This window comes from Coenobita brevimanus, chromosome 56 (genome assembly GCF_032717465.1).
Source record: "Coenobita brevimanus isolate Jiangsu-jjx chromosome 56, ASM3271746v2, whole genome shotgun sequence".
Taxonomy (NCBI): domain Eukaryota; kingdom Metazoa; phylum Arthropoda; class Malacostraca; order Decapoda; family Coenobitidae; genus Coenobita; species Coenobita brevimanus.
Genome location: NC_137009.1, coordinates 2770976 through 2778364, shown reverse-complemented (window position 1 = coordinate 2778364; position 7389 = coordinate 2770976). Strand labels below are relative to the sequence as shown.

The 7389-nt window shown below is 45.1% G+C and overlaps 1 non-coding gene across 1 annotated transcript; it reads right to left on the bottom strand.

Annotated features, from left to right (window-relative positions):
* Nucleotides 1-5439: 5439 nt before the first annotated feature.
* On the bottom strand, nt 5440-5558 carry LOC145401856 (5S ribosomal RNA). Its single transcript, XR_013897695.1, has one exon. It is a non-coding gene; the product is annotated as a 5S ribosomal RNA (ribosomal RNA).
* Nucleotides 5559-7389: the final 1831 nt, after the last annotated feature.

The window sequence follows — 7389 nt, the reverse complement described above, 5'->3', positions numbered from 1 at the left end:
GGCACATAAACCCTGACAATTCCACTGGATGACGGAACCTATAATGGAGGAATGATGATTAAGTGAGGGACTGTACACCTGACAAGTGAGCGGGTTTGGATTGATGCTTATGAAGACCCTTCACAGGAGCCTCCCCAGCACCAGAAACCCGCACCCTCTGTCTAACATCTGAAGACAAACGTGAGGATGGGGAAGGAAGTTTTACAATACTCTTTCTTAGAGTGGGCACACCAGTTTGTTTGGAAGGTGGTTTAGGGGCTGTCTTTGGAAGTGTTGGACGGCCAGTGCCCCCACCAGAAGCTACAGAAGTGGAAGTAGAGTCCACAGGACTCGAATCATTTGAGGAGGACATCCTATACTTTAGATCTGAAGCACCTGCAAGTTGTCCAACAACATCCCCAGGTGGGGACCGGACCATCGGTGAACCATAAGCTTCAGCTGTCACCTGACTAGATTCGTCAGCCTGCAGGGCAGAGGAAACAGGAGATGGGTCAACACAAGGGTCGACAACAGACCTTAGGTGGCCGGTCTTCATGCTCATAGGATTCTGACAAATAACGGTGACTTTTGCCAGGTACAGATGGAGCCTCAGTAATACTGGGTAAGACAGGAGAAGGAGTCCAGTCAACGTAGACGTCTGCCACCACCACGGAAGTGTGCAAGCTGTCAGCCACTGCAGTGGGGGCGGAAACAGTTGGAGTAGCGGTCAGGCAAACATCATTCTCACAATCAGTACTAATCATGGTGACAGCATCCTGCAAATCATGAGTTGAAGGGGTGGATACTGGAATGGTCTGAGGCTGCCTCTGAGATACAGGGTGACACACTGATGTTCCAGAAAAGACAGAAGCATACGTAGCCCCGGGCTGAAAGAAGAGAGTCTGGGCTCTCCTTTTTGCTTCAGGAAATGAAACCCTCTCACGAGTACGAATGAACAAAATCTCTTTTTCCAGGCTGTATCTTGGACAATTTTTTGAAGAGACAGCATGAGCACCTCCACAGTGATGGCATTTAAGGGGTCCTTTACAATCACTGGAATGGCTTGGTCCTCCACAGGAGAAGCAGATACCAGGAAGGCCAGCCTGTGCACGACGACAAAATTTGCTGACATGTCCATAGCCCTGACAGTGGAAACACCGCCTTGGGGTGGGCACATATGGCTTCACCGGAAGGGACAGCGAAGCCAGCTTCATAGAGGTAGGTAGGGTCAACCTGTCAAAAGTCAAGAAGAGGGTCGGAGTTGGGGTCAGGACACCATCAATTTTTTTCTGTAGTTGCTCAACACATATCACGCCATAAGAACTCAGCTCCTTCAACAGCTGCGCCTTTGGGTATTGAAGGTGGTCACGGGAAAAAATCACTCCTTTGCACCTGTTGAAAGTAGTATGGGGAGCACAATCAACTGCAGCACCAGGAACAGAACTCAGCACCTGTAACTGGGAGCTCTCCTTTGGGGAGGACACCTCAAAAGGATGTTTCTATCCCCTTGGGAACAGATCTTAGGTTCCCTGCTGCAAGCTGAGACAATGGCACGGTGCAGAACAAATATGTCAAAATCCAGCATTGTCCCTTTCGTAGAAGGTTTCATAACCAGATATTTTGCATATTTTTCCGGCACCTTATCGTCTGGGCCGAACCCCAGAGCCGAATCAACCCGACGGGATCTCCTCCTATTCCCAGTTGTACACTGGGGCAGAGAAGGAGAGTCCCTGGGGGCCTGAAAAGGCTCCAGAGTGGCAATGAGGGAGTTGCATTCTGGAGAATGTCCAGGGACAGATGCAGTGTTGTCACTAGATGTATTTTAAATTGCAGCCATGAAAACAAACAAAAACTTCATTCCCCCACCCCTCCACCCACCACAGAGCCCAACAAGGGGAGGTCATATGCCAGGGATAAACACCACTGGTGACCCCAGAGGTAGCAGGAGAGTATACGCAGGTAACCACCAGGGGACCAAGCAAGGGTGACTCCAGGACGATAGGAGCCACGAGGCCCCTCAGTGCCCACTTGACCCTGGCCAACGCATGACCAGTCAATTGACCTGGTCTAGCCCAACCAGGCTGCCCGTCTAGCAAGAATAAGAGACCAAAGAGGTGTATTGCTAGCTGCAGGGCGCATCATGCAGCATCGCTCAACCCCCAGGACTCCCGACTCCCAGCATCACGGGACGCCATGCACGGCACACATGTGGAGAGGCAATGGTTCTGCCCTAGATGGCAAATGGGCAGGGACTAACATCACCAGCAGGCCTCCTCCACCAGTGATGTAGGGGGTACTTGGTCCACGTGGCCGACTATTCCCGAACCCTGCAATGGTAGGCATGCCTCCAAAGTAGGTGTCACTGCCAACCACGCTTCAAGCCCCACCACCACGTCAAGGTGACCCCCTACAGCGGGGACTCGCAAGATGGATGGCAAGCTGGTGACAGGGAGAGTTGGAGCTCCTGTTTCACCTGCGCTCAGGACCAGTTCCTGCCCATCTCCCATTGCTGGACATTTTCACTGTTTTCTTCAACACAGATGTAGGACAGCATATTCTAATGCCTCTGCCTCCAACTGTCGACACCACACTGCATATGCTTTAGATATCACACCTTATATCCCCCCCCCCCTTTAGCAATGGCCGATGCAGTATTATCAGCAAATTCGGTGGTACCTCGGATTACCACCACCGGCAGGGTGGGGCTGGTGGCCCATAGCCTTCCTGGTCAAATCAAGTGAATGTGCCAATATAGGTATTTGCAAACAGTTCGTCCTCGTCAGCTAAGAAATGCGGGTTTGGCCCTATATTTCACTAACATCCTTGATATTGTCTTCCAAACTGTATACTCTCTAGCCCATCCCCTCACAAACTTTCATTACAAGGGGTGGCACCTGTTGTTATTTCAAACATGAATATACAGTTGAAACCATTTTGAACTTTCACTTAGCTAATTTTGATTATTCATTATAGAAACTAAATTACCAAAATATTACCAAAGATGTCTATATAGTTTATCACACCCCCAGTGCTTTGTCAGAATCCAGCATATTTGACTCTATATTCACACCACTGACCAATCTTAACTTCACCCTTACCACTGAAATTGCTGTTTTGTGTGATTTTAATGTCCCTAATGTAGAATGGTTATTGCATTCTGCCAGGAGTGACCATACTGATCTAGAATGCGAGTTGTTTGCAGAATCATTTAATCTCACGCAGTTGCTAAAGCAACTAACCAAAATACCAGATTACCTTGACCATAGTGCATATCTCTTGGACCTAGTACTGATAAATAATCCAGATCAATACAGGATAGAGGTACAATCACCATTTGGATCTTCCGACAACAATTTCATCAAAGCCTCATTAGTCAGTTGCCCTAAACCTCCCCTTTCTGATTCAGTCAGGGTGACCAAATGGTACTTTGATAGGGTAGACTGGGATGGATTTAGAATTTATCTTGCTGAGATTCCATGGAAATCTTTTCTCCACTGACATCAGTTCTACCCAGTCCCACGTTAATGACTTAATACAAGCTGGTATGGAATCGTTCATACCCAGTCAACAATTTATACACTAAATGATCAGATTCCCCAAAATGTTCTGACAGTAACTGTGCCAGGGCAACGACCCAAAAGTCCTTAATATACAACTTTTACTTAAAATTAAACACATCTGAATCCTTTTGTCAATTTAATATTGCTGCAAACCATGAAAAAGCAGTAATAAATCTCCCCAAATCAAACTTTCTCCACAATCAAGCCTCCACACTATTAAATTAATATTCCTAATGAATATACAATTTTCTGGTAAACTCCCAGTTGTTTCAGTAATAGTTTTAACAAGTCATCACTTATTTCTCCAATTAAATATTGAGATGTAAACACAGTAAATGACCCACGTGGAAAAGTAAACATCCTTGCCAGTACATATGCCAGAATTTCTACCTTAGAGGATGTCAGTCAGAACGTTCCTGTTCTAGAAGTTACCTCTCCCTAAAGTGCTTCACTTAGGATACTGTACAGGCTACTCGAAGATGCATTAAATTCATGCTAGACAATTTACCAACCAACAACGCTTAAGGTCCAGATGGAATTCCTCCAATCGTTTAGAGAATCTGTTCCACAGAACTTGCTCCCGTTCTAGCTAAATTATTCAGACTATCAAAACGTACTTTTTCATTCCCTAATTCCTGGAAAGAAGCCAATATTTACCCAATTCCGAAGAAAAGAAACTCCTCTAACTCATTTGATTGCATATCAATAGCTATCACGTCTTCTGTTCATAAAGTATTTGATATTATAACTAGAGGGACACTCAGTGGAGCGCGTCTCTCCTACAAGGGCAACGTAATTTCCAAACCACTCTTCATAATGGGTTAGGGTTTCTCATCACTGATTACGGTTTCCCCAAAAGTGTTTTCTGGATCCAGAATCTGTAATACAATCTGGATTGGTCCCAAAAGGTAGTCTATTGATCCTTCCCAGCAAACATTTAAATGACGGGCCAGCACTGGCATATAACGGAACTCAGGGAAAACGGCAACCATACACTGGACCGATTCCTGGCCATAATATTCTGTTTATATCAGGCCAATTGATGTAAAACTTGTGTTGGGCTTGTATATAAATAAAGCTTGTTTCTCGACACTGTGGTGAAATGGCAACCATACATTGGACCGATTCCTGGCAGTAATGGTTATATATATATATATATATATATATATATATATATAAATATATATATATAGAGAGATATATATATATATATATATATATATATATATATATATATATAAGAAACAGGGAAGTGAGCATGGAAGTGAAAAAGTTAGTACATGACAGTATTGTGATACCAACTTTATCGTATGAAAGTGAAGCTTGGACCATATTGAAGAGATAGAAGTCAAGAGTGAGCAGTAGAAGTGAGTTATTTTAGTGGAGTCTGTGGAGTCACATGGAGAGACTGACAAATGAGGATGTAAAGAAGCGTTGTGGTGTGGATGTGGATGTTATAGGAAGCGTTCTGAGCTGCACATTGAGGTGGTTTGGCCATGTGGAGAGGATGGAGAGTGAGAGACTGACGATGAGAGTGTATGTGAGTAAGATGGAGGGAGGGAGAGGGGGTGAGAGAGAGGGGGAGGCCAAGGATGAGATGGAGGGATGGACTGGAGAGGAATATGAGAGACGTGGGTATAAGCTGGGAGCATGGCAGTGAAATGGCAGGGAATAGGGCGACATGGAGGCAATAATGTTTGTGGGCACGCCTTAGGGGATTAAGGCGTCTGGCAATAGATAGTTAGACACGCACACACACATACATACACACTTATATATATATATAATTCATTCATTGCCAGACGCCATGTATCCCAGACGGGGTGACCAACGGCTTAGAGTTAATTGTTTTACAGGGAGGGGCACTAATCCTCCACCAACCCCACTTGACACGTAGGGATGCCAACAGCAGCTGGTGTTCCCAGGCGGTCACCCATCCAAGTACTAACCAGACCCAACGTTGCTTAACTTCGCTCATCAGACGGGAAGCGGTGTACTCAACGTGGCATGGCCGTTGGCTATATATACATATATATATATATATATATATGTAACCAGACCCAACGTTGCTTAACTTCGCTGATCGGACGGGAAGCGGTGTACTCAACGTGGCATGGCCGTTGGCTCTATATATATATATATATATATATATATATAATGTTGTGAATGGGGGCACCCATCATCCACTCACTCAGTGTAGAGATGCCATATGATCTTTACACTGAGTGACAAGCCAAATGGTTTCCTGTACCCAGGAAACCATTTCCTATGCTGGGTGGTAACCCAGCAGGGTTAAGTGTCCCGCAGATTCCCCTACCCAAAATCATTTAATCATGGGAGTCGTTTCATAGAGCCTCGGAGGGCCCAATACCTGCCCAGGGTCCCAACCAAATGGGCAGATTCGCATCGCCATGTGGAATGTGAGAAGTGTGAATGAGGAAAGCTAGAGGGAGGAAGTGGTGAATGTGTTCAAGAGTGCAAGATATGCCGTGATGGCATTGTGTGAAATGAAGATGAAAGGGTGTAAAGTGAAGGACTGGGAGGGTGTGAAATGTGTAAGATTGGGAATGAATGGGCTAGGAAGATGCAAGGAAGGAGTTGCTTTGTTGATGAATGAGGTGTGGCAGAGTGGAATGAGAGACTACAAATGTGTCAGCTCGAGGTGTATGTACATCAAATTCAAATTTGAGCACGTGAAAGTGACGATGAATGCAGCATATGCACTGGGTGAGGACAGGAGTGAGAGAGAGAGAGACAGAGAAAGACAGGTTTTGGGATGAGCTGGTGAAGTAGTGGAAGAAATGCCCAGGAGCTATAAAGTGATCGTAATGGGGGATATGAATGGAAAAGTAGGCACTTGTCCTGAGGATGACATAATGGGTTGTTATGGAGTACCAGGAGAAAATGATATGGGAAGCGACTAAAGGATATGTGTTAGGAGACGAGGTTGTGTATTTGTAACTCGTATTTCAAACACAATGATGCGCATAAATATACATGGTATAGAGGGAACGGGAATCGTGTTGAAAGAAGCCTGATTGATACGTGCTGGTAGAGAGGTCGGTGATGAGAAAAGTTGCTGATACGAGGACCGTGAGAGGACGATGTGGAGGTCTGTGAGATCATATGATTGTGGTATGCAAGATCAAGCTGAGAGGAGTGAGGTGGATCAGGAGAGAGAGGAGCAGTCAGGGAGAAAGACTGAAACTTGAAGCTGAGGATCAAAGAAATGGAAGATGATTACAGGACCAAAGTAGAGGAAGAGTTAGAATCAGTGAATTGAAATGAAATGGATCTGGACAGCATGTGGAATGCATATACAGGTTGCTTAGTTAGGAATGCTAAAGCGGTGTGTGGTGTGGCGAGAGTAAAAACAAAGAATAAAGATACAGCATGGTGGGATAAGGAGGTTAAGAGAGTGGTGGAGGAAAAGAGGAAGAAGTGGCTAAAGTGGTTTCAGATGATATAAGAAATGAATATACTGAGAGCAAGAAGCAAGTCAAGAGACTTGTGAAAAGGAAAAAGAAGGAGGTAAGTGATGATCTAGGAAGAAAAATAAATGTGAACTTCTCTGAAAATAGGAAGTTATTCTGGAAAGAGGTGCGGAAATGTAGAAGTGAAAGCGGAAAGAAATGTGATGGTGTGAAGAATGTAGATGGTAGATTATTAACCCATGGGGATGAAGTAAGGAGCAGGTGAAAATATTTTGAAAGCATGATGAATGGGAATAGGGAGAGTAGAGCGGCTGTAAACGACTGGTTTGGGGGGCGTGCAGAGAAGGAATGCAGTACCAGGAGACGTGACACTCGCACAGGTGAAGAGTGCTTTGAAGTGGCTGAAAAATGGAAAA